The sequence below is a fragment of the Lissotriton helveticus genome, chromosome 8 (genome assembly GCF_964261635.1).
Source record: "Lissotriton helveticus chromosome 8, aLisHel1.1, whole genome shotgun sequence".
Lineage (NCBI taxonomy): Eukaryota > Metazoa > Chordata > Amphibia > Caudata > Salamandridae > Lissotriton > Lissotriton helveticus.
The window spans coordinates 1,166,198,657-1,166,222,642 of NC_136069.1; positions in this window are offsets into that span (position 1 = coordinate 1,166,198,657).

The window sequence follows — 23,986 nt, forward strand, 5'->3', positions numbered from 1 at the left end:
AAATTTTCAAAACGGAACATTTTGGTAATCTCAGAGTCATTTCATCAGGTCGCGGGTCATCGATCGTTTTGCATGAAAAATTGAACGTTCTCGCATGAACATTAATTCACTCTAACTATTGTTTATATCTCTTCCCGCAGTGAATAAACACGTTTTAAGCCCTCGAAGTGAGCATTTGGGTCCTTTTAAGTCACTTTTAACCATAAGCCAAATCTTGAGTTTTGGCTCCCTAGAAGCATGAAAATGATGATAACGATGCTCATTTTATCTCCAAAAGTGATGATCCACCTCTGAGAGTCAAAATTAGTTGAAAGATGAACTTTTTCAAAACGGAACATTTTGGTCATCTCAGAGTCATTTCATCAGGTCGCGGGTCATCGATCGTTTTGCATGAAAAATTGAACGTTCTCGCATGAACATTAATTCACTCTAAAAATTGTTTATATCTCTTTCCGCAGTGAATAAACACGTTTTAAGCCCTCAAAGTGAGCATTTGGGTCCTTTTAAGTCACTTTTAACCATAAGCCAAATCTTGTGTTTTGGCTCCCTAGAAGCATGAAAATGACGATAATGATGCTCATTTTATCTCCAAAAGTGATGATCAACCTCTGAGAGTCAAAATTAGTTGAAAGATGAAAATTTTCAAAACGGACCATTTTGGTCATCTCAGAGTAATTTCATCAGGTCGCGGGTCATCGATCGTTTTGCATGAAAAATTGAACGTTCTCGCATGAACAATAATTTACTCTAAATGTTGTTTATATCTCTTCCCGCAGTGAATAAACACGTTTTAAGCCCTCCAAGTGAGCATTTGTGTCCTTTTAAGTCACTTTTAACCATAAGCCAAATCTTGAGTTTTGGCTCCCTAGAAGCATGAAAATGACGATAACGATGCTCATTTTATCTCCAAAAGTGATGATCCACCTCTGAGAGTCAAAATTAGTTGAAAGATGAAAATTTTCAAAACGGAACATTTTGGTAATCTCAGAGTCATTTCATCAGGTCGCGGGTCATCGATCGTTTTGCATGAAAAATTGAACGTTCTCGCATGAACATTAATTCACTCTAACTATTGTTTATATCTCTTCCCGCAGTGAATAAACACGTTTTAAGCCCTCAAAGTGAGCATTTGGGTCCTTTTAAGTCACTTTTAACCATAAGCCAAATCTTGAGTTTTGGCTCCCTAGAAGCATGAAAATGACGATAACGATGCTCATTTTATCTCCAAAAGTGATGATCCACCTCTGAGAGTCAAAATTAGTTAAAAGATGAACTTTTTCAAAACGGAACATTTTGGTCATCTCAGAGTCATTTCATCAGGTCGCGGGTCATCGATCGTTTTGCATGAAAAATTGAACGTTCTCGCATGAACATTAATTCACTCTAAATATTGTTTATATCTCTTTCCGCAGTGAATAAACACGTTTTAAGCCCTCAAAGTGAGCATTTGGGTCCTTTTAAGTCACTTTTAACCATAAGCCAAATCTTGTGTTTTGGCTCCCTAGAAGCATGAAAATGACGATAATGATGCTCATTTTATCTCCAAAAGTGATGATCAACCTCTGAGAGTCAAAATTAGTTGAAAGATGAAAATTTTCAAAACGGACCATTTTGGTCAATACAGAGCAATTTCATCAGGTCGCTGGTCATCGATCCTTTTGCATGAAAAATTAAACGTTCGCGCATGAACAATAATTTACTCTAAATGTTGTTTATATCTCTTCCCGCAGTGAATAAACACGTTTTAAGCCCTCGAAGTGAGCATTTGGGTCCTTTTAAGTCACTTTTAACCATAAGCCAAATCTTGAGTTTTGGCTCCCTAGAAGCATGAAAATGACGATAACGATGCTCATTTTATCTCCAAAAGTGATGATCCACCTCTGAGAGTCAAAATTAGTTGAAAGATGAACTTTTTCAAAACGGAACATTTTGGTCATCTCAGAGTCATTTCATCAGATCGCGGGTCATCGATCGTTTTGCATGAAAAATTGAACGTTCTCGCATGAACATTAATTCACTCTAAATATTGTTTATATCTCTTTCCGCAGTGAATAAACACGTTTTAAGCCCTCAAAGTGAGCATTTGGGTCCTTTTAAGTCACTTTTAACCATAAGCCAAATCTTGAGTTTTGGCTCCCTAGAAGCATGAAAATGACGATAACGATGCTCATTTTATCTCCAAAAGTGATGATCAACCTCTGAGAGTCAAAATTAGTTGAAAGACGAAAAATTTCAAAACGGACCATTTTGGTCATCTCAGAGCAATTTCATCAGGTCGCGGGTCATCGATCGTTTTGAATGAAAAATTGAACGTTCTCGCATGAACAATAATTTACTCTAAATGTTGTTTATATCTCTTCCTGCAGTGAATTAACACGTTTTAAGCCCTCGAAGTGAGCATTTGGGTCCTTTTAAGTCACTTTTAACCATAAGCCAAATCTTGAGTTTTGGCTCCCTAGAAGCATGAAAATGACTATAACGATGCTCATTTTATCTCCAAAAGTGATGATCCACCTCTGAGAGTCAAAATTAGTTGAAAGATGAACTTTTTCAAAACGGACCATTTTGGTAATCTCAGAGCAATTTCATCAGGTCGCGGGTCATCGATCGTTTTGCATGAAAAATTGAACGTTCTCGCATGAACATTAATTCACTCTAAATATTGTTTATATCTCTTTCCGCAGTGAATAAACACGTTTTAAGCCCTCAAAGTGAGCATTTGGGTCCTTTTAAGTCACTTTTAACCATAAGCCAAATCTTGAGTTTTGGCTCCCTAGAAGCATGAAAATGACGATAACGATGCTCATTTTATCTCCAAAAGTGATGATCCACCTCTGAGAGTCAAAATTAGTTGAAAGATGAACATTTTCAAAACGGACCATTTTGGTCATCTCAGAGCAATTTCATCAGGTCGCGGGGTCATCGATTGTTTTGCATGAAAAATTGAACGTTCTCGCATGAACATTAATTCACTCTAACTATTGTTTATATCTCTTCCGGCAGTGAATAAACACGTTTTAAGCCCTCGAAGTGAGCATTTTGGGCCTTTTAAGTCACTTTTAACCATGAGCCAAATCTTGAGTTTTGGCTCCCTAGAAGCATGAAAATGACGATAACGATGCTCATTTTATCTCCAAAAGTGATGATCAACCTCTGAGAGTCAAAATTAGTTGAAAGATGAACATTTTCAAAACGTAACATTTTGGTCATCTCAGAGCAATTTCATCAGGTCGCGGGTCATCGATCGTTTTGAATGAAAAATTGAACGTTCTCGCATGAACAATAATTTACTCTAAATGTTGTTTATATCTCTTCCCACAGTGAATAAACACGCTTTAAGCCCTCGAAGTGAGCATTTGGGTCCTTTTAAGTCACTTTTAACCATAAGCCAAATCTTGAGTTTTGGCTCCCTAGAAGCATGAAAATGACGATAACGATGCTCATTTTATCTCCAAAAGTGATGATCCACCTCTGAGAGTCAAAATTAGTTGAAAGATGAAAATTTTCAAAACGGAACATTTTGGTAATCTCAGAGTCATTTCATCAGGTCGCGGGTCATCGATTGTTTTGCATGAAAAATTGAACGTTCTCACATGAACATTAATTCACTCTAACTATTGTTTATATCTCTTCCGGCAGTGAATAAACACGTTTTAAGCCCTCGAAGTGAGCATTTTGGGCCTTTTAAGTCACTTTTAACCATGAGCCAAATCTTGAGTTTTGGCTCCCTAGAAGCATGAAAATGACGATAACGATGCTCATTTTATCTCCAAAAGTGATGATCCACCTCTGAGAGTCAAAATTAGTTGAAAGATGAACTTTTTCAAAACGGAACATTTTGGTCATCTCAGAGTCATTTCATCAGATCGCGGGTCATCGATCGTTTTGCATGAAAAATTGAACGTTCTCGCATGAACATTAATTCACTCTAAATATTGTTTATATCTCTTTCCGCAGTGAATAAACACGTTTTAAGCCCTCAAAGTGAGCATTTGGGTCCTTTTAAGTCACTTTTAACCATAAGCCAAATCTTGAGTTTTGGCTCCCTAGAAGCATGAAAATGACGATAACGATGCTCATTTTATCTCCAAAAGTGATGATCAACCTCTGAGAGTCAAAATTAGTTGAAAGACGAAAAATTTCAAAACGGACCATTTTGGTCATCTCAGAGCAATTTCATCAGGTCGCGGGTCATCGATCGTTTTGAATGAAAAATTGAACATTCTCGCATGAACAATAATTTACTCTAAATGTTGTTTATATCTCTTCCTGCAGTGAATTAACACGTTTTAAGCCCTCGAAGTGAGCATTTGGGTCCTTTTAAGTCACTTTTAACCATAAGCCAAATCTTGAGTTTTGGCTCCCTAGAAGCATGAAAATGACTATAACGATGCTCATTTTATCTCCAAAAGTGATGATCCACCTCTGAGAGTCAAAATTAGTTGAAAGATGAACTTTTTCAAAACGGACCATTTTGGTAATCTCAGAGCAATTTCATCAGGTCGCGGGTCATCGATCGTTTTGCATGAAAAATTGAACGTTCTCGCATGAACATTAATTCACTCTAAATATTGTTTATATCTCTTTCCGCAGTGAATAAACACGTTTTAAGCCCTCAAAGTGAGCATTTGGGTCCTTTTAAGTCACTTTTAACCATAAGCCAAATCTTGAGTTTTGGCTCCCTAGAAGCATGAAAATGACGATAACGATGCTCATTTTATCTCCAAAAGTGATGATCCACCTCTGAGAGTCAAAATTAGTCGAAAGATGAACATTTTCAAAACGGACCATTTTGGTCATCTCAGAGCAATTTCATCAGGTCGCGGGTCATCGATTGTTTTGCATGAAAAATTGAACGTTCTCGCATGAACATTAATTCACTCTAACTATTGTTTATATCTCTTCCGGCAGTGAATAAACACGTTTTAAGCCCTCGAAGTGAGCATTTTGGGCCTTTTAAGTCACTTTTAACCATGAGCCAAATCTTGAGTTTTGGCTCCCTAGAAGCATGAAAATGACGATAACGATGCTCATTTTATCTCCAAAAGTGATGATCAACCTCTGAGAGTCAAAATTAGTTGAAAGATGAACATTTTCAAAACGTAACATTTTGGTCATCTCAGAGCAATTTCATCAGGTCGCGGGTCATCGATCGTTTTGAATGAAAAATTGAACGTTCTCGCATGAACAATAATTTACTCTAAATGTTGTTTATATCTCTTCCCACAGTGAATAAACACGCTTTAAGCCCTCGAAGTGAGCATTTGGGTCCTTTTAAGTCACTTTTAACCATAAGCCAAATCTTGAGTTTTGGCTCCCTAGAAGCATGAAAATGACGATAACGATGCTCATTTTATCTCCAAAAGTGATGATCCACCTCTGAGAGTCAAAATTAGTTGAAAGATGAAAATTTTCAAAACGGAACATTTTGGTAATCTCAGAGTCATTTCATCAGGTCGCGGGTCATCGATTGTTTTGCATGAAAAATTGAACGTTCTCACATGAACATTAATTCACTCTAACTATTGTTTATATCTCTTCCGGCAGTGAATAAACACGTTTTAAGCCCTCGAAGTGAGCATTTTGGGCCTTTTAAGTCACTTTTAACCATGAGCCAAATCTTGAGTTTTGGCTCCCTAGAAGCATGAAAATGACGATAACGATGCTCATTTTATCTCCAAAAGTGATGATCAACCTCTGAGAGTCAAAATTAGTTGAAAGATGAACATTTACAAAACGTAACATTTTGGTCATCTCAGAGCAATTTCATCAGGTCGCGGGTCATCGATCGTTTTGAATGAAAAATTGAACGTTCTCGCATGAACAATAATTTACTCTAAATGTTGTTTATATCTCTTCCCGCAGTGAATAAACACGCTTTAGGCCCTCGAAGTGAGCATTTGGGTCCTTTTAAGTCACTTTTAACCATAAGCCAAATCTTGAGTTTTGGCTCCCTAGAAGCATGAAAATGACGATAACGATGCTCATTTTATCTCCAAAAGTGATGATCCACCTCTGAGAGTCAAAATTAGTTGAAAGATGAAAATTTTCAAAACGGAACATTTTGGTAATCTCAGAGTCATTTCATCAGGTCGCGGGTCATCGATCGTTTTGCATGAAAAATTGAACGTTCTCGCATGAACATTAATTCACTCTAACTATTGTTTATATCTCTTCCCGCAGTGAATAAACACGTTTTAAGCCCTCGAAGTGAGCATTTGGGTCCTTTTAAGTCACTTTTAACCATAAGCCAAATCTTGAGTTTTGGCTCCCTAGAAGCATGAAAATGACGATAATGATGCTCATTTTATCTCCAAAAGTGATGATCAACCTCTGAGAGTCAAAATTAGTTGAAAGATGAAAATTTTCAAAACGGACCATTTTGGTCATCTCAGAGCAATTTCATCAGGTCGCGGGTCATCGATCGTTTTGCATGAAAAATTAAACGTTCTCGCATGAACAATAATTTACTCTAAATGTTGTTTATATCTCTTCCCGCAGTGAATAAACACGTTTTAAGCCCTCGAAGTGAGCATTTGGGTCCTTTTAAGTCACTTTTAACCATAAGCCAAATCTTGAGTTTTGGCTCCCTAGAAGCATGAAAATGACGATAACGATGCTCATTTTATCTCCAAAAGTGATGATCAACCTCTGAGAGTCAAAATTAGTTGAAAGATGAAAATTTTCAAAACGGAACATTTTGGTAATCTCAGAGTCATTTTATCAGGTCGCGGGTCATCGATCGTTTTGCATGAAAAATTGAACGTTCTCGCATGAACATTAATTCACTCTAACTATTGTTTATATCTCTTCCCGCAGTGAATAAACACGTTTTAAGCCCTCAAAGTGAGCATTTGGGTCCTTTTAAGTCACTTTTAACCATAAGCCAAATCTTGAGTTTTGGCTCCCTAGAAGCATGAAAATGACGATAACGATGCTCATTTTATCTCCAAAAGTGATGATCCACCTCTGAGAGTCAAAATTAGTTGAAAGATGAACTTTTTCAAAACGGAACATTTTGGTCATCTCAGAGTCATTTCATCAGGTCGCGGGTCATCGATCGTTTTGCATGAAAAATTGAACGTTCTCGCATGAACATTAATTCACTCTAAAAATTGTTTATATCTCTTTCCGCAGTGAATAAACACGTTTTAAGCCCTCAAAGTGAGCATTTGGGTCCTTTTAAGTCACTTTTAACCATAAGCCAAATCTTGTGTTTTGGCTCCCTAGAAGCATGAAAATGACGATAATGATGCTCATTTTATCTCCAAAAGTGATGATCAACCTCTGAGAGTCAAAATTAGTTGAAAGATGAAAATTTTCAAAACGGACCATTTTGGTCATCTGAGAGCAATTTCATCAGGTCGCGGGTCATCGATCGTTTTGCATGAAAAATTAAACGTTCTCGCATGAACAATAATTTACTCTAAATGTTGTTTATATCTCTTCCCGCAGTGAATAAACACGTTTTAAGCCCTCGAAGTGAGCATTTGGGTCCTTTTAAGTCACTTTTAACCATAAGCCAAATCTTGAGTTTTGGCTCCCTAGAAGCATGAAAATGACGATAACGATGCTCATTTTATCTCCAAAAGTGATGATCCACCTCTGAGAGTCAAAATTAGTTGAAAGATGAACTTTTTCAAAACGGAACATTTTGGTCATCTCAGAGTCATTTCATCAGGTCGCGGGTCATCGATCGTTTTGCATGAAAAATTGAACGTTCTCGCATGAACATTAATTCACTCTAAATATTGTTTATATCTCTTTCCGCAGTGAATAAACACGTTTTAAGCCCTCAAAATGAGCATTTGGGTCCTTTTAAGTCACTTTTAACCATAAGCCAAATCTTGAGTTTTGGCTCCCTAGAAGCATGAAAATGACGATAACGATGCTCATTTTATCTCCAAAAGTGATGATCAACCTCTGAGAGTCAAAATTAGTTGAAAGACGAAAAATTTCAAAACGGACCATTTTGGTCATCTCAGAGCAATTTCATCAGGTCGCGGGTCATCGATCGTTTTGCATGAAAAATTGAACGTTCTCGCATGAACAATAATTTACTCTAAATGTTGTTTATCTCTCTTCCTGCAGTGAATTAACACGTTTTAAGCCCTCGAAGTGAGCATTTGGGTCCTTTTAAGTCACTTTTAACCATAAGCCAAATCTTGAGTTTTGGCTCCCTAGAAGCATGAAAATGACTATAACGATGCTCATTTTATCTCCAAAAGTGATGATCCACCTCTGAGAGTCAAAATTAGTTGAAAGATGAACTTTTTCAAAACGGACCATTTTGGTCATCTCAGAGCAATTTCATCAGGTCGCGGGTCATCGATCAATTTGCATGAAAAATTGAACGTTCTCGCATGAACATTAATTCACTCTAAATATTGTTTATATCTCTTTCCGCAGTGAATAAACACGTTTTAAGCCCTCAAAGTGAGCATTTGGGTCCTTTTAAGTCACTTTTAACCATAAGCCAAATCTTGAGTTTTGGCTCCCTAGAAGCATGAAAATGACGATAACGATGCTCATTTTATCTCCAAAAGTGATGATCCACCTCTGAGAGTCAAAATTAGTTGAAAGATGAACTTTTTCAAAACGGACCATTTTGGTCATCTCAGAGCAATTTCATCAGGTCGCGGGTCATCGATCAATTTGCATGAAAAATTGAACGTTCTCGCATGAACATTAATTCACTCTAAATATTGTTTATATCTCTTTCCGCAGTGAATAAACACGTTTTAAGCCCTCAAAGTGAGCATTTGGGTCCTTTTAAGTCACTTTTAACCATAAGCCAAATCTTGAGTTTTGGCTCCCTAGAAGCATGAAAATGACGATAACGATGCTCATTTTATCTCCAAAAGTGATGATCCACCTCTGAGAGTCAAAATTAGTTGAAAGATGAACATTTTCAAAACGGACCATTTTGGTCATCTCAGAGCAATTTCATCAGGTCGCGGGTCATCGATTGTTTTGCATGAAAAATTGAACGTTCTCGCATGAACATTAATTCACTCTAACTATTGTTTATATCTCTTCCGGCAGTGAATAAACACGTTTTAAGCCCTCGAAGTGAGCATTTTGGGCCTTTTAAGTCACTTTTAACCATGAGCCAAATCTTGAGTTTTGGCTCCCTAGAAGCATGAAAATGACGATAACGATGCTCATTTTATCTCCAAAAGTGATGATCAACCTCTGAGAGTCAAAATTAGTTGAAATATGAACATTTTCAAAACGTAACATTTTGGTCATCTCAGAGCAATTTCATCAGGTCGCGGGTCATCGATCGTTTTGAATGAAAAATTGAACGTTCTCGCTCGAACAATAATTTACTCTAAATGTTGTTTATATCTCTTCCCGCAGTGAATAAACACGCTTTAAGCCCTCGAAGTGAGCATTTGGGTCCTTTTAAGTCACTTTTAACCATAAGCCAAATCTTGAGTTTTGGCTCCCTAGAAGCATGAAAATGACGATAACGATGCTCATTTTATCTCCAAAAGTGATGATCCACCTCTGAGAGTCAAAATTAGTTGAAAGATGAACTTTTTCAAAACGGAACATTTTGGTCATCTCAGAGTCATTTCATCAGGTCGCGGGTCATCGATCGTTTTGCATGAAAAATTAAACGTTCTCGCATGAACAATAATTTACTCTAAATGTTGTTTATATCTCTTCCCGCAGTGAATAAACACGTTTTAAGCCCTCGAAGTGAGCATTTGGGTCCTTTTAAGTCACTTTTAACCATAAGCCAAATCTTGAGTTTTGGCTCCCTAGAAGCATGAAAATGACGATAACGATGCTCATTTTATCTCCAAAAGTGATGATCCACCTCTGAGAGTCAAAATTAGTTGAAAGATGAACTTTTTCAAAACGGAACATTTTGGTCATCTCAGAGTCATTTCATCAGGTCGCGGGTCATCGATCGTTTTGCATGAAAAATTGAACGTTCTCGCATGAACAATAATTTACTCTAAATGTTGTTAATATCTCTTCGTGCAGTGAATAAACACGTTTTAAGCCCTCGAAGTGAGCATTTAGGTCCTTTTAAGTCACTTTTAACCATAAGCCAAATCTTGAGTTTTGGCTCCCTAGAAGCATGAAAATGACTATAACGATGCTCATTTTATCTCCAAAAGTGATGATCCACCTCTGAGAGTCAAAATTAGTTGAAAGATGAAAATTTTCAAAACGGACCATTTTGGTCATCTGAGAACAATTTCATCAGGTCGCGGGTCATTGATCGTTTTGCATGAAAAATTAAACGTTCTCGCATGAACAATAATTTACTCTAAATGTTGTTTATATCTCTTCCCGCAGTGAATAAACACGTTTTAAGCCCTCGAAGTGAGCATTTGGGTCCTTTTAAGTCACTTTTAACCATAAGCCAAATCTTGAGTTTTGGCTCCCTAGAAGCATGAAAATGACGATAACGATGCTCATTTTATCTCCAAAAGTGATGATCCACCTCTGAGAGTCAAAATTAGTTGAAAGATGAACTTTTTCAAAACGGAACATTTTGGTCATCTCAGAGTCATTTCATCAGGTCGCGGGTCATCGATCGTTTTGCATGAAAAATTGAACGTTCTCGCATGAACATTAATTCACTCTAAATATTGTTTATATCTCTTTCCGCAGTGAATAAACACGTTTTAAGCCCTCAAAATGAGCATTTGGGTCCTTTTAAGTCACTTTTAACCATAAGCCAAATCTTGAGTTTTGGCTCCCTAGAAGCATGAAAATGACTATAACGATGCTCATTTTATCTCCAAAAGTGATGATCCACCTCTGAGAGTCAAAATTAGTTGAAAGATGAACTTTTTCAAAACGGACCATTTTGGTCATCTCAGAGCAATTTCATCAGGTCGCGGGTCATCGATCAATTTGCATGAAAAATTGAACGTTCTCGCATGAACATTAATTCACTCTAAATATTGTTTATATCTCTTTCCGCAGTGAATAAACACGTTTTAAGCCCTCAAAGTGAGCATTTGGGTCCTTTTAAGTCACTTTTAACCATAAGCCAAATCTTGAGTTTTGGCTCCCTAGAAGCATGAAAATGACGATAACGATGCTCATTTTATCTCCAAAAGTGATGATCCACCTCTGAGAGTCAAAATTAGTTGAAAGATGAACATTTTCAAAACGGACCATTTTGGTCATCTCAGAGCAATTTCATCAGGTCGCGGGTCATCGATTGTTTTGCATGAAAAATTGAACGTTCTCGCATGAACATTAATTCACTCTAACTATTGTTTATATCTCTTCCGGCAGTGAATAAACACGTTTTAAGCCCTCGAAGTGAGCATTTTGGGCCTTTTAAGTCACTTTTAACCATGAGCCAAATCTTGAGTTTTGGCTCCCTAGAAGCATGAAAATGACGATAACGATGCTCATTTTATCTCCAAAAGTGATGATCAACCTCTGAGAGTCAAAATTAGTTGAAATATGAACATTTTCAAAACGTAACATTTTGGTCATCTCAGAGCAATTTCATCAGGTCGCGGGTCATCGATCGTTTTGAATGAAAAATTGAACGTTCTCGCATGAACAATAATTTACTCTAAATGTTGTTTATATCTCTTCCCGCAGTGAATAAACACGCTTTAAGCCCTCGAAGTGAGCATTTGGGTCCTTTTAAGTCACTTTTAACCATAAGCCAAATCTTGAGTTTTGGCTCCCTAGAAGCATGAAAATGACGATAACGATGCTCATTTTATCTCCAAAAGTGATGATCCACCTCTGAGAGTCAAAATTAGTTGAAAGATGAACTTTTTCAAAACGGAACATTTTGGTCATCTCAGAGTCATTTCATCAGGTCGCGGGTCATCGATCGTTTTGCATGAAAAATTAAACGTTCTCGCATGAACAATAATTTACTCTAAATGTTGTTTATATCTCTTCCCGCAGTGAATAAACACGTTTTAAGCCCTCGAAGTGAGCATTTGGGTCCTTTTAAGTCACTTTTAACCATAAGCCAAATCTTGAGTTTTGGCTCCCTAGAAGCATGAAAATGACGATAACGATGCTCATTTTATCTCCAAAAGTGATGATCCACCTCTGAGAGTCAAAATTAGTTGAAAGATGAACTTTTTCAAAACGGAACATTTTGGTCATCTCAGAGTCATTTCATCAGGTCGCGGGTCATCGATCGTTTTGCATGAAAAATTGAACGTTCTCGCATGAACAATAATTTACTCTAAATGTTGTTTATATCTCTTCGTGCAGTGAATAAACACGTTTTAAGCCCTCGAAGTGAGCATTTAGGTCCTTTTAAGTCACTTTTAACCATAAGCCAAATCTTGAGTTTTGGCTCCCTAGAAGCATGAAAATGACTATAACGATGCTCATTTTATCTCCAAAAGTGATGATCCACCTCTGAGAGTCAAAATTAGTTGAAAGATGACCTTTTTGAAAACGGACCATTTTGGTCATCTCAGAGCAATTTCATCAGGTCGCGGGTCATCGATCGTTTTGCATGAAAAATTGAACGTTCTCGCATGAACATTAATTCACTCTAAATATTGTTTATATCTCTTTCCGCAGTGAATAAACACGCTTTAAGCCCTCGAAGTGAGCATTTGGGTCCTTTTAAGTCACTTTTAACCATGAGCCAAATCTTGAGTTTTGGCTCCCTAAAGCATGAAAATGACGATAACGATGCTCATTTTATCTTCAAAAGTGATGATCAACCTCTGAGAGTCAAAATTAGTTGAAAGATGAACATTTTCAAAACGTAACATTTTGGTCATCTCAGAGCAATTTCATCAGGTCGCGGGTCATCGATTGTTTTGCATGAAAAATTGAACGTTCTCGCATGAACATTAATTCACTCTAAATATTGTTTATATCTCTTTCCGCAGTGAATAAACACGTTTTAAGCCCTCAAAGTGAGCATTTGGGTCCTTTTAAGTCACTTTTAACCATAAGCCAAATCTTGAGTTTTGGCTCCCTAGAAGCATGAAAATGACGATAACGATGCTCATTTTATCTCCAAAAGTGATGATCCACCTCTGAGAGTCAAAATTAGTTGAAAGATGAAAAATTTCTAAACGGAGCATTTTGGTAATCTCAGAGTCATTTCATCAGGTCGCGGGTCATCGATCGTTTTGCATGAAAAATTGAACGTTCTCGCATGAACATTAATTCACTCTAACTATTGTTTATATCTCTTCCGGCAGTGAATAAACACATTTTAAGCCCTCGAAGTGAGCATTTTGGGCCTTTTAAGTCACTTTTAACCATGAGCCAAATCTTGAGTTTTGGCTCCCTAGAAGCATGAAAATGACGATAACGATGCTCATTTTATCTCCAAAAGTGATGATCAACCTCTGAGAGTCAAAATTAGTTGAAATATGAACATTTTCAAAACGGACCATTTTGGTCATCTCAGAGCAATTTCATCAGGTCGCGGGTCATCGATTGTTTTGCATGAAAAATTGAACGTTCTCGCATGAACATTAATTCACTCTAACTATTGTTTATATCTCTTCCGGCAGTGAATAAACACGTTTTAAGCCCTCGAAGTGAGCATTTTGGGCCTTTTAAGTCACTTTTAACCATGAGCCAAATCTTGAGTTTTGGCTCCCTAGAAGCATGAAAATGACGATAACGATGCTCATTTTATCTCCAAAAGTGATGATCAACCTCTGAGAGTCAAAATTAGTTGAAATATGAACATTTTCAAAACGTAACATTTTGGTCATCTCAGAGCAATTTCATCAGGTCGCGGGTCATCGATCGTTTTGAATGAAAAATTGAACGTTCTCGCATGAACAATAATTTACTCTAAATGTTGTTTATATCTCTTCCCGCAGTGAATAAACACGCTTTAAGCCCTCGAAGTGAGCATTTGGGTCCTTTTAAGTCACTTTTAACCATAAGCCAAATCTTGAGTTTTGGCTCCCTAGAAGCATGAAAATGACGATAACGATGCTCATTTTATCTCCAAAAGTGATGATCCACCTCTGAGAGTCAAAATTAGTTGAAAGATGAACTTTTTCAAAACGGAACATTTTGGTCATCTCAGAGTCATTTCATCAGGTCGCGGGTCATCGATCGTTTTGCATGAAAAATTAAACGTTCTCGCATGAACAATAATTTACTCTAAATGTTGTTTATATCTCTTCCCGCAGTGAATAAACACGTTTTAAGCCCTCGAAGTGAGCATTTGGGTCCTTTTAAGTCACTTTTAACCATAAGCCAAATCTTGAGTTTTGGCTCCCTAGAAGCATGAAAATGACGATAACGATGCTCATTTTATCTCCAAAAGTGATGATCCACCTCTGAGAGTCAAAATTAGTTGAAAGATGAACTTTTTCAAAACGGAACATTTTGGTCATCTCAGAGTCATTTCATCAGGTCGCGGGTCATCGATCGTTTTGCATGAAAAATTGAACGTTCTCGCATGAACAATAATTTACTCTAAATGTTGTTTATATCTCTTCGTGCAGTGAATAAACACGTTTTAAGCCCTCGAAGTGAGCATTTAGGTCCTTTTAAGTCACTTTTAACCATAAGCCAAATCTTGAGTTTTGGCTCCCTAGAAGCATGAAAATGACTATAACGATGCTCATTTTATCTCCAAAAGTGATGATCCACCTCTGAGAGTCAAAATTAGTTGAAAGATGAACTTTTTGAAAACGGACCATTTTGGTCATCTCAGAGCAATTTCATCAGGTCGCGGGTCATCGATCGTTTTGCATGAAAAATTGAACGTTCTCGCATGAACATTAATTCACTCTAAATATTGTTTATATCTCTTTCCGCAGTGAATAAACACGCTTTAAGCCCTCGAAGTGAGCATTTGGGTCCTTTTAAGTCACTTTTAACCATGAGCCAAATCTTGAGTTTTGGCTCCCTAAAGCATGAAAATGACGATAACGATGCTCATTTTATCTCCAAAAGTGATGATCAACCTCTGAGAGTCAAAATTAGTTGAAAGATGAACATTTTCAAAACGTAACATTTTGGTCATCTCAGAGCAATTTCATCAGGTCGCGGGTCATCGATTGTTTTGCATGAAAAATTGAACGTTCTCGCATGAACATTAATTCACTCTAAATATTGTTTATATCTCTTTCCGCAGTGAATAAACACGTTTTAAGCCCTCAAAGTGAGCATTTGGGTCCTTTTAAGTCACTTTTAACCATAAGCCAAATCTTGAGTTTTGGCTCCCTAGAAGCATGAAAATGACGATAACGATGCTCATTTTATCTCCAAAAGTGATGATCCACCTCTGAGAGTCAAAATTAGTTGAAAGATGAAAAATTTCTAAACGGAGCATTTTGGTAATCTCAGAGTCATTTCATCAGGTCGCGGGTCATCGATCGTTTTGCATGAAAAATTGAACGTTCTCGCATGAACATTAATTCACTCTAACTATTGTTTATATCTCTTCCGGCAGTGAATAAACACATTTTAAGCCCTCGAAGTGAGCATTTTGGGCCTTTTAAGTCACTTTTAACCATGAGCCAAATCTTGAGTTTTGGCTCCCTAGAAGCATGAAAATGACGATAACGATGCTCATTTTATCTCCAAAAGTGATGATCAACCTCTGAGAGTCAAAATTAGTTGAAATATGAACATTTTCAAAACGTAACATTTTGGTCATCTCAGAGCAATTTCATCAGGTCGCGGGTCATCGATCGTTTTGAATGAAAAATTGAACGTTCTCGCATGAACAATAATTTACTCTAAATGTTGTTTATATCTCTTCCCGCAGTGAATAAACACGCTTTAAGCCCTCGAAGTGAGCATTTGGGTCCTTTTAAGTCACTTTTAACCATAAGCCAAATCTTGAGTTTTGGCTCCCTAGAAGCATGAAAATGACGATAACGATGCTCATTTTATCTCCAAAAGTGATGATCCACCTCTGAGAGTCAAAATTAGTTGAAAGATGAACTTTTTCAAAACGGAACATTTTGGTCATCTCAGAGTCATTTCATCAGGTCGCGGGTCATCGATCGTTTTGCATGAAAAATTAAACGTTCTCGCATGAACAATAATTTACTCTAAATGTTGTTTATATCTCTTCCCGCAGTGAATAAACACGTTTTAAGCCCTCGAAGTGAGCATTTGGGTCCTTTTAAGTCACTTTTAACCATAAGCCAAATCTTGAGTTTTGGCTCCCTAGAAGCATGAAAATGACGATAACGATGCTCATTTTATCTCCAAAAGTGATGATCCACCTCTGAGAGTCAAAATTAGTTGAAAGATGAACTTTTTCAAAACGGAACATTTTGGTCATCTCAGAGTCATTTCATCAGGTCGCGGGTCATCGATCGTTTTGCATGAAAAATTGAACGTTCTCGCATGAACAATAATTTACTCTAAATGTTGTTTATATCTCTTCGTGCAGTGAATAAACACGTTTTAAGCCCTCGAAGTGAGCATTTAGGTCCTTTTAAGTCACTTTTAACCATAAGCCAAATCTTGAGTTTTGGCTCCCTAGAAGCATGAAAATGACTATAACGATGCTCATTTTATCTCCAAAAGTGATGATCCACCTCTGAGAGTCAAAATTAGTTGAAAGATGAACTTTTTGAAAACGGACCATTTTGGTCATCTCAGAGCAATTTCATCAGGTCGCGGGTCATCGATCGTTTTGCATGAAAAATTGAACGTTCTCGCATGAACATTAATTCACTCTAAATATTGTTTATATCTCTTTCCGCAGTGAATAAACACGCTTTAAGCCCTCGAAGTGAGCATTTGGGTCCTTTTAAGTCACTTTTAACCATAAGCCAAATCTTGAGTTTTGGCTCCCTAGAAGCATGAAAATGACGATAACGATGCTCATTTTATCTCCAAAAGTGATGATCCACCTCTGAGAGTCAAAATTAGTTGAAAGATCAAAATTTTCAAAACGGAACATTTTGGTCATCTCAGAGTCATTTCATCAGGTCGCGGGTCAGCGATCGTTTTGCATGAAAAATTGAACGTTCTCGCATGAACATTAATTCACTCTAACTATTGTTTATATCTCTTCCGGCAGTGAATAAACACATTTTAAGCCCTCGAAGTGAGCATTTTGGGCCTTTTAAGTCACTTTTAACCATGAGCCAAATCTTGAGTTTTGGCTCCCTAAAGCATGAAAATGACGATAACGATGCTCATTTTATCTCCAAAAGTGATGATCAACCTCTGAGAGTCAAAATTAGTTGAAAGATGAACATTTTCAAAACGTAACATTTTGGTCATCTCAGAGCAATTTCATCAGGTCGCGGGTCATCGATTGTTTTGCATGAAAAATTGAACGTTCTCGCATGAACATTAATTCACTCTAAATATTGTTTATATCTCTTTCCGCAGTGAATAAACACGTTTTAAGCCCTCAAAGTGAGCATTTGGGTCCTTTTAAGTCACTTTTAACCATAAGCCAAATCTTGAGTTTTGGCTCCCTAGAAGCATGAAAATGACGATAACGATGCTCATTTTATCTCCAAAAGTGATGATCCACCTCTGAGAGTCAAAATTAGTTGAAAGATGAAAAATTTCTAAACGGAGCATTTTGGTAATCTCAGAGTCATTTCATCAGGTCGCGGGTCATCGATCGTTTTGCATGAAAAATTGAACGTTCTCGCATGAACATTAATTCACTCTAACTATTGTTTATATCTCTTCCGGCAGTGAATAAACACATTTTAAGCCCTCGAAGTGAGCATTTTGGGCCTTTTAAGTCACTTTTAACCATGAGCCAAATCTTGAGTTTTGGTTCCCTAGAAGCATGAAAATGACGATAACGATGCTCATTTTATCTCCAAAAGTGATGATCCACCTCTGAGAGTCAAAATTAGTTGAAAGATGAAAAATTTCTAAACGGAGCATTTTGGTAATCTCAGAGTCATTTCATCAGGTCGCGGGTCATCGATCGTTTTGCATGAAAAATTGAACGTTCTCGCATGAACATTAATTCACTCTAACTATTGTTTATATCTCTTCCGGCAGTGAATAAACACATTTTAAGCCCTCGAAGTGAGCATTTTGGGCCTTTTAAGTCACTTTTAACCATGAGCCAAATCTTGAGTTTTGGTTCCCTAGAAGCATGAAAATGACGATAACGATGCTCATTTTATCTCCAAAAGTGATGATCAACCTCTGAGAGTCAAAATTAGTTGAAAGATGAACATTTTCAAAACGTAACATTTTGGTCATCTCAGAGCAATTTCATCAGGTCGCGGGTCATCAATCGTTTTGAATGAAAAATTGAACGTTCTCGCATGAACATTAATTCACTCTAACTATTGTTTATATCTCTTCCCGCAGTGAATAAACACGTTTTAAGCCCTCGAAGTGAGCATTTGGGTCCTTTTAAGTCACTTTTAACCATAAGCCAAATCTTGAGTTTTGGCTCCCTAGAAGCATGAAAATGACGATAACAATGCTCATTTTATCTCCAAAAGTGATGATCCACCTCTGAGAGTCAAAATTACTTGAAAGATGAACTTTTTCAAAACGGAACATTTTGGTCATCTCAGAGTCATTTCATCAGGTCGCGGGTCATCGATCGTTTTGCATGAAAAATTGAACGTTCTCGCATGAACATTAATTCACTCTAAATATTGTTTATATCTCTTTCCGCAGTGAATAAACACGTTTTAAGCCCTCAAAGTGAGCATTTGGGTCCTTTTAAGTCACTTTTAACCATAAGCCAAATCTTGTGTTTTGGCTCCCTAGAAGCATGAAAATGACGATAATGATGCTCATTTTATCTCCAAAAGTGATGATCAACCTCTGAGAGTCAAAATTAGTTGAAAGATGAAAATTTTCAAAACGGACCATTTTGGTCATCTCAGAGCAATTTCATCAGGTCGCGGGTCATCGATCGTTTTGCATGAAAAATTAAACGTTCTCGCATGAACAATAATTTACTCTAAATGTTGTTTATATCTCTTCCCGCAGTGAATAAACACGTTTTAAGATCTCGAAGTGAGCATTTGGGTCCTTTTAAGTCACTTTTAACCATAAGCCAAATCTTGAGTTTTGGCTCCCTAGAAGCATGAAAATGACGATAACGATGCTCATTTTATCTCCAAAAGTGATGATCAACCTCTGAGAGTCAAAATTAGTTGAAAGATGAAAATTTTCAAAACGGACCATTTTGGTCATCTCAGAGTAATTTCATCAGGTCGCGGGTCATCGATCGTTTTGCATGAAAAATTGAACGTTCTCGCATGAACAATAATTTACTCTAAATGTTGTTTATATCTCTTCCCGCAGTGAATAAACACGTTTTAAGCCCTCCAAGTGAGCATTTGTGTCCTTTTAAGTCACTTTTAACCATAAGCCAAATCTTGAGTTTTGGCTCCCTAGAAGCATGAAAATGACGATAACGATGCTCATTTTATCTCCAAAAGTGATGATCCACCTCTGAGAGTCAAAATTAGTTGAAAGATGAAAATTTTCAAAACGGAACATTTTGGTAATCTCAGAGTCATTTCATCAGGTCGCGGGTCATCGATCGTTTTGCATGAAAAATTAAACGTTCTCGCATGAACATTAATTCACTCTAACTATTGTTTATATCTCTTCCCGCAGTGAATAAACATGTTTTAAGCCCTCAAAGTGAGCATTTGGGTCCTTTTAAGTCACTTTTAACCATAAGCCAAATCTTGAGTTTTGGCTCCCTAGAAGCATGAAAATGACGATAACGATGCTCATTTTATCTCCAAAAGTGATGATCCACCTCTGAGAGTCAAAATTAGTTGAAAGATGAACTTTTTCAAAACGGAACATTTTGGTCATCTCAGAGTCATTTCATCAGGTCGCGGGTCATCGATCGGTTTGCATGAAAAATTGAACGTTCTCGCATGAACATTAATTCACTCTAACTATTGTTTATATCTCTTCCCGCAGTGAATAAACACGTTTTAAGCCCTCAAAGTGAGCATTTGGGTCCTTTTAAGTCACTTTTAACCATAAGCCAAATCTTGAGTTTTGGCTCCCTAGAAGCATGAAAATGACGATAATGATGCTCATTTTATCTCCAAAAGTGTTGATCAACCTCTGAGAGTCAAAATTAGTTGAAAGATGAACATTTTCAAAACTGACCATTTTGGTCATCTCAGAGCAATTTCATCAGGTCGCGGGTCATCGATCGTTTTGCATGAAAAATTAAACGTTCTCGCATGAACAATAATTTACTCTAAATATTGTTTATATCTCTTCCCGCAGTGAATAAACACGTTTTAAGCCCTCGAAGTGAGCATTTGGGTCCTTTTAAGTCACTTTTAACCATAAGCCAAATCTTGAGTTTTGGCTCCCTAGAAGCATGAAAATGACGATAACGATGCTCATTTTATCTCCAAAAGTGATGATCCACCTCTGAGAGTCAAAATTAGTTGAAAGATGAACTTTTTCAAAACGGAACATTTTCGTCATCTCAGAGTCATTTCATCAGGTCGCGGGTCATCGATCGTTTTGCATGAAAAATTGAACGTTCTCGCATGAACATTAATTCACTCTAAATATTGTTTATATCTCTTTCCGCAGTGAATAAACACGTTTTAAGCCCTCAAAGTGAGCATTTGGGTCCTTTTAAGTCACTTTTAACCATAAGCCAAATCTTGTGTTTTGGCTCCCTAAAGCATGAAAATGACGATAATGATGCTCATTTTATCTCCAAAAGTGATGATCAACCTCTGAGAGTCAAAATTAGTTGAAAGATGAAAATTTTCAAAACGGACCATTTTGGTCATCTCAGAGCAATTTCATCAGGTCGCGGGTCATCGATCGTTTTGCATGAAAAATTAAACGTTCTCGCATGAACAATAATTTACTCTAAATGTTGTTTATATCTCTTCCCGCAGTGAATAAACACGTTTTAAGCCCTCGAAGTGAGCATTTGGGTCCTTTTAAGTCACTTTTAACCATAAGCCAAATCTTGAGTTTTGGCTCCCTAGAAGCATGAAAATGACGATAACGATGCTCATTTTATCTCCAAAAGTGATGATCAACCTCTGAGAGTCAAAATTAGTTGAAAGATGAAAATTTTCAAAACGGACCATTTTGGTCATCTCAGAGTAATTTCATCAGGTCGCGGGTCATCGATCGTTTTGCATGAAAAATTGAACGTTCTCGCATGAACAATAATTTACTCTAAATGTTGTTTATATCTCTTCCCGCAGTGAATAAACACGTTTTAAGCCCTCCAAGTGAGCATTTGTGTCCTTTTAAGTCACTTTTAACCATAAGCCAAATCTTGAGTTTTGGCTCCCTAGAAGCATGAAAATGACGATAACGATGCTCATTTTATCTCCAAAAGTGATGATCCACCTCTGAGAGTCAAAATTAGTTGAAAGATGAAAATTTTCAAAACGGAACATTTTGGTAATCTCAGAGTCATTTCATCAGGTCGCGGGTCATCGATCGTTTTGCATGAAAAATTGAACGTTCTCGCATGAACATTAATTCACTCTAACTATTGTTTATATCTCTTCCCGCAGTGAATAAACACGTTTTAAGCCCTCAAAGTGAGCATTTGGGTCCTTTTAAGTCACTTTTAACCATAAGCCAAATCTTGAGTTTTGGCTCCCTAGAAGCATGAAAATGACGATAACGATGCTCATTTTATCTCCAAAAGTGATGATCCACCTCTGAGAGTCAAAATTAGTTAAAGATGAACTTTTTCAAAACGGAACATTTTGGTCATCTCAGAGTCATTTCATCAGGTCGCGGGTCATCGATCGGTTTGCATGAAAAATTGAACGTTCTCGCATGAACATTAATTCACTCTAACTATTGTTTATATCTCTTCCCGCAGTGAATAAACACGTTTTAAGCCCTCAAAGTGAGCATTTGGGTCCTTTTAAGTCACTTTTAACCATAAGCCAAATCTTGAGTTTTGGCTCCCTAGAAGCATGAAAATGACGATAATGATGCTCATTTTATCTCCAAAAGTGTTGATCAACCTCTGAGAGTCAAAATTAGTTGAAAGATGAAAATTTTCAAAACGGACCATTTTGGTCATCTCAGAGCAATTTCATCAGGTCGCGGGTCATCGATCGTTTTGCATGAAAAATTAAACGTTCTCGCATGAACAATAATTTACTCTAAATATTGTTTATATCTCTTCCCGCAGTGAATAAACACGTTTTAAGCCCTCGAAGTGAGCATTTGGGTCCTTTTAAGTCACTTTTAACCATAAGCCAAATCTTGAGTTTTGGCTCCCTAGAAGCATGAAAATGACGATAACGATGCTCATTTTATCTCCAAAAGTGATGATCCACCTCTGAGAGTCAAAATTAGTTGAAAGATGAACTTTTTCAAAACGGAACATTTTCGTCATCTCAGAGTCATTTCATCAGGTCGCGGGTCATCGATCGTTTTGCATGAAAAATTGAACGTTCTCGCATGAACATTAATTCACTCTAAATATTGTTTATATCTCTTTCCGCAGTGAATAAACACGTTTTAAGCCCTCAAAGTGAGCATTTGGGTCCTTTTAAGTCACTTTTAACCATAAGCCAAATCTTGAGTTTTGGCTCCCTAGAAGCATGAAAATGACGATAACGATGCTCATTTTATCTCCAAAAGTGATGATCCACCTCTGAGAGTCAAAATTAGTTGAAAGATGAACATTTTCAAAACGGACCATTTTGGTCATCTCAGAGCAATTTCATCAGGTCGCGGGTCATCGATTGTTTTGCATGAAAAATTGAACGTTCTCGCATGAACATTAATTCACTCTAACTATTGTTTATATCTCTTCCGGCAGTGAATAAACACGTTTTAAGTCCTCGAAGTGAGCATTTTGGGCCTTTTAAGTCACTTTTAACCATGAGCCAAATCTTGAGTTTTGGCTCCCTAGAAGCATGCAAATGACGATAACGATGCTCATTTTATCTCCAAAAGTGATGATCAACCTCTGAGAGTCAAAATTAGTTGAAAGATGAACATTTACAAAACGTAACATTTTGGTCATCTCAGAGCAATTTCATCAGGTCGCGGGTCATCGATCGTTTTGAATGAAAAATTGAACGTTCTCGCATGAACAATAATTTACTCTAAATGTTGTTTATATCTCTTCCCGCAGTGAATAAACACGCTTTAGGCCCTCGAAGTGAGCATTTGGGTCCTTTTAAGTCACTTTTAACCATAAGCCAAATCTTGAGTTTTGGCTCCCTAGAAGCATGAAAATGACGATAACGATACTCATTTTATCTCCAAAAGTGATGATCCACCTCTGAGAGTCAAAATTAGTTGAAAGATGAACTTTTTCAAAACGGAACATTTTGGTCATCTCAGAGTCATTTCATCAGGTCGTGGGTCATCGATCGTTTTGCATGAAAAATTGAACGTTCTCGCATGAACATTAATTCACTCTAAATATTGTTTATATCTCTTTCCGCAGTGAATAAACACGTTTTAAGCCCTCAAAGTGAGCATTTGGGTCCTTTTAAGTCACTTTTAACCATAAGCCAAATCTTGTGTTTTGGCTCCCTAGAAGCATGAAAATGACGATAATGATGCTCATTTTATCTCCAAAAGTGATGATCAACCTCTGAGAGTCAAAATTAGTTGAAAGATGAAAATTTTCAAAACGGACCATTTTGGTCATCTCAGAGCAATTTCATCACGTCGCGGGTCATCGATCGTTTTGCATGAAAAATTAAACGTTCTCGCATGAACAATAATTTACTCTAAATGTTGTTTATATCTCTTCCCGCAGTGAATAAACACGTTTTAAGCCCTCGAAGTGAGCATTTGGGTCCTTTTAAGTCACTTTTAACCATAAGCCAAATCTTGAGTTTTGGCTCCCTAGAAGCATGAAAATGACGATAACGATGCTCATTTTATCTCCAAAAGTGATGATCCACCTCTGAGAGTCAAAATTAGTTGAAAGATGAACTTTTTCAAAACGGAACATTTTGGTCATCTCAGAGTCATTTCATCAGGTCGCGGGTCATCGATCGTTTTGCATGAAAAATTGAACGTTCTCGCATGAACATTAATTCACTCTAAATATTGTTTATATCTCTTTCCGCAG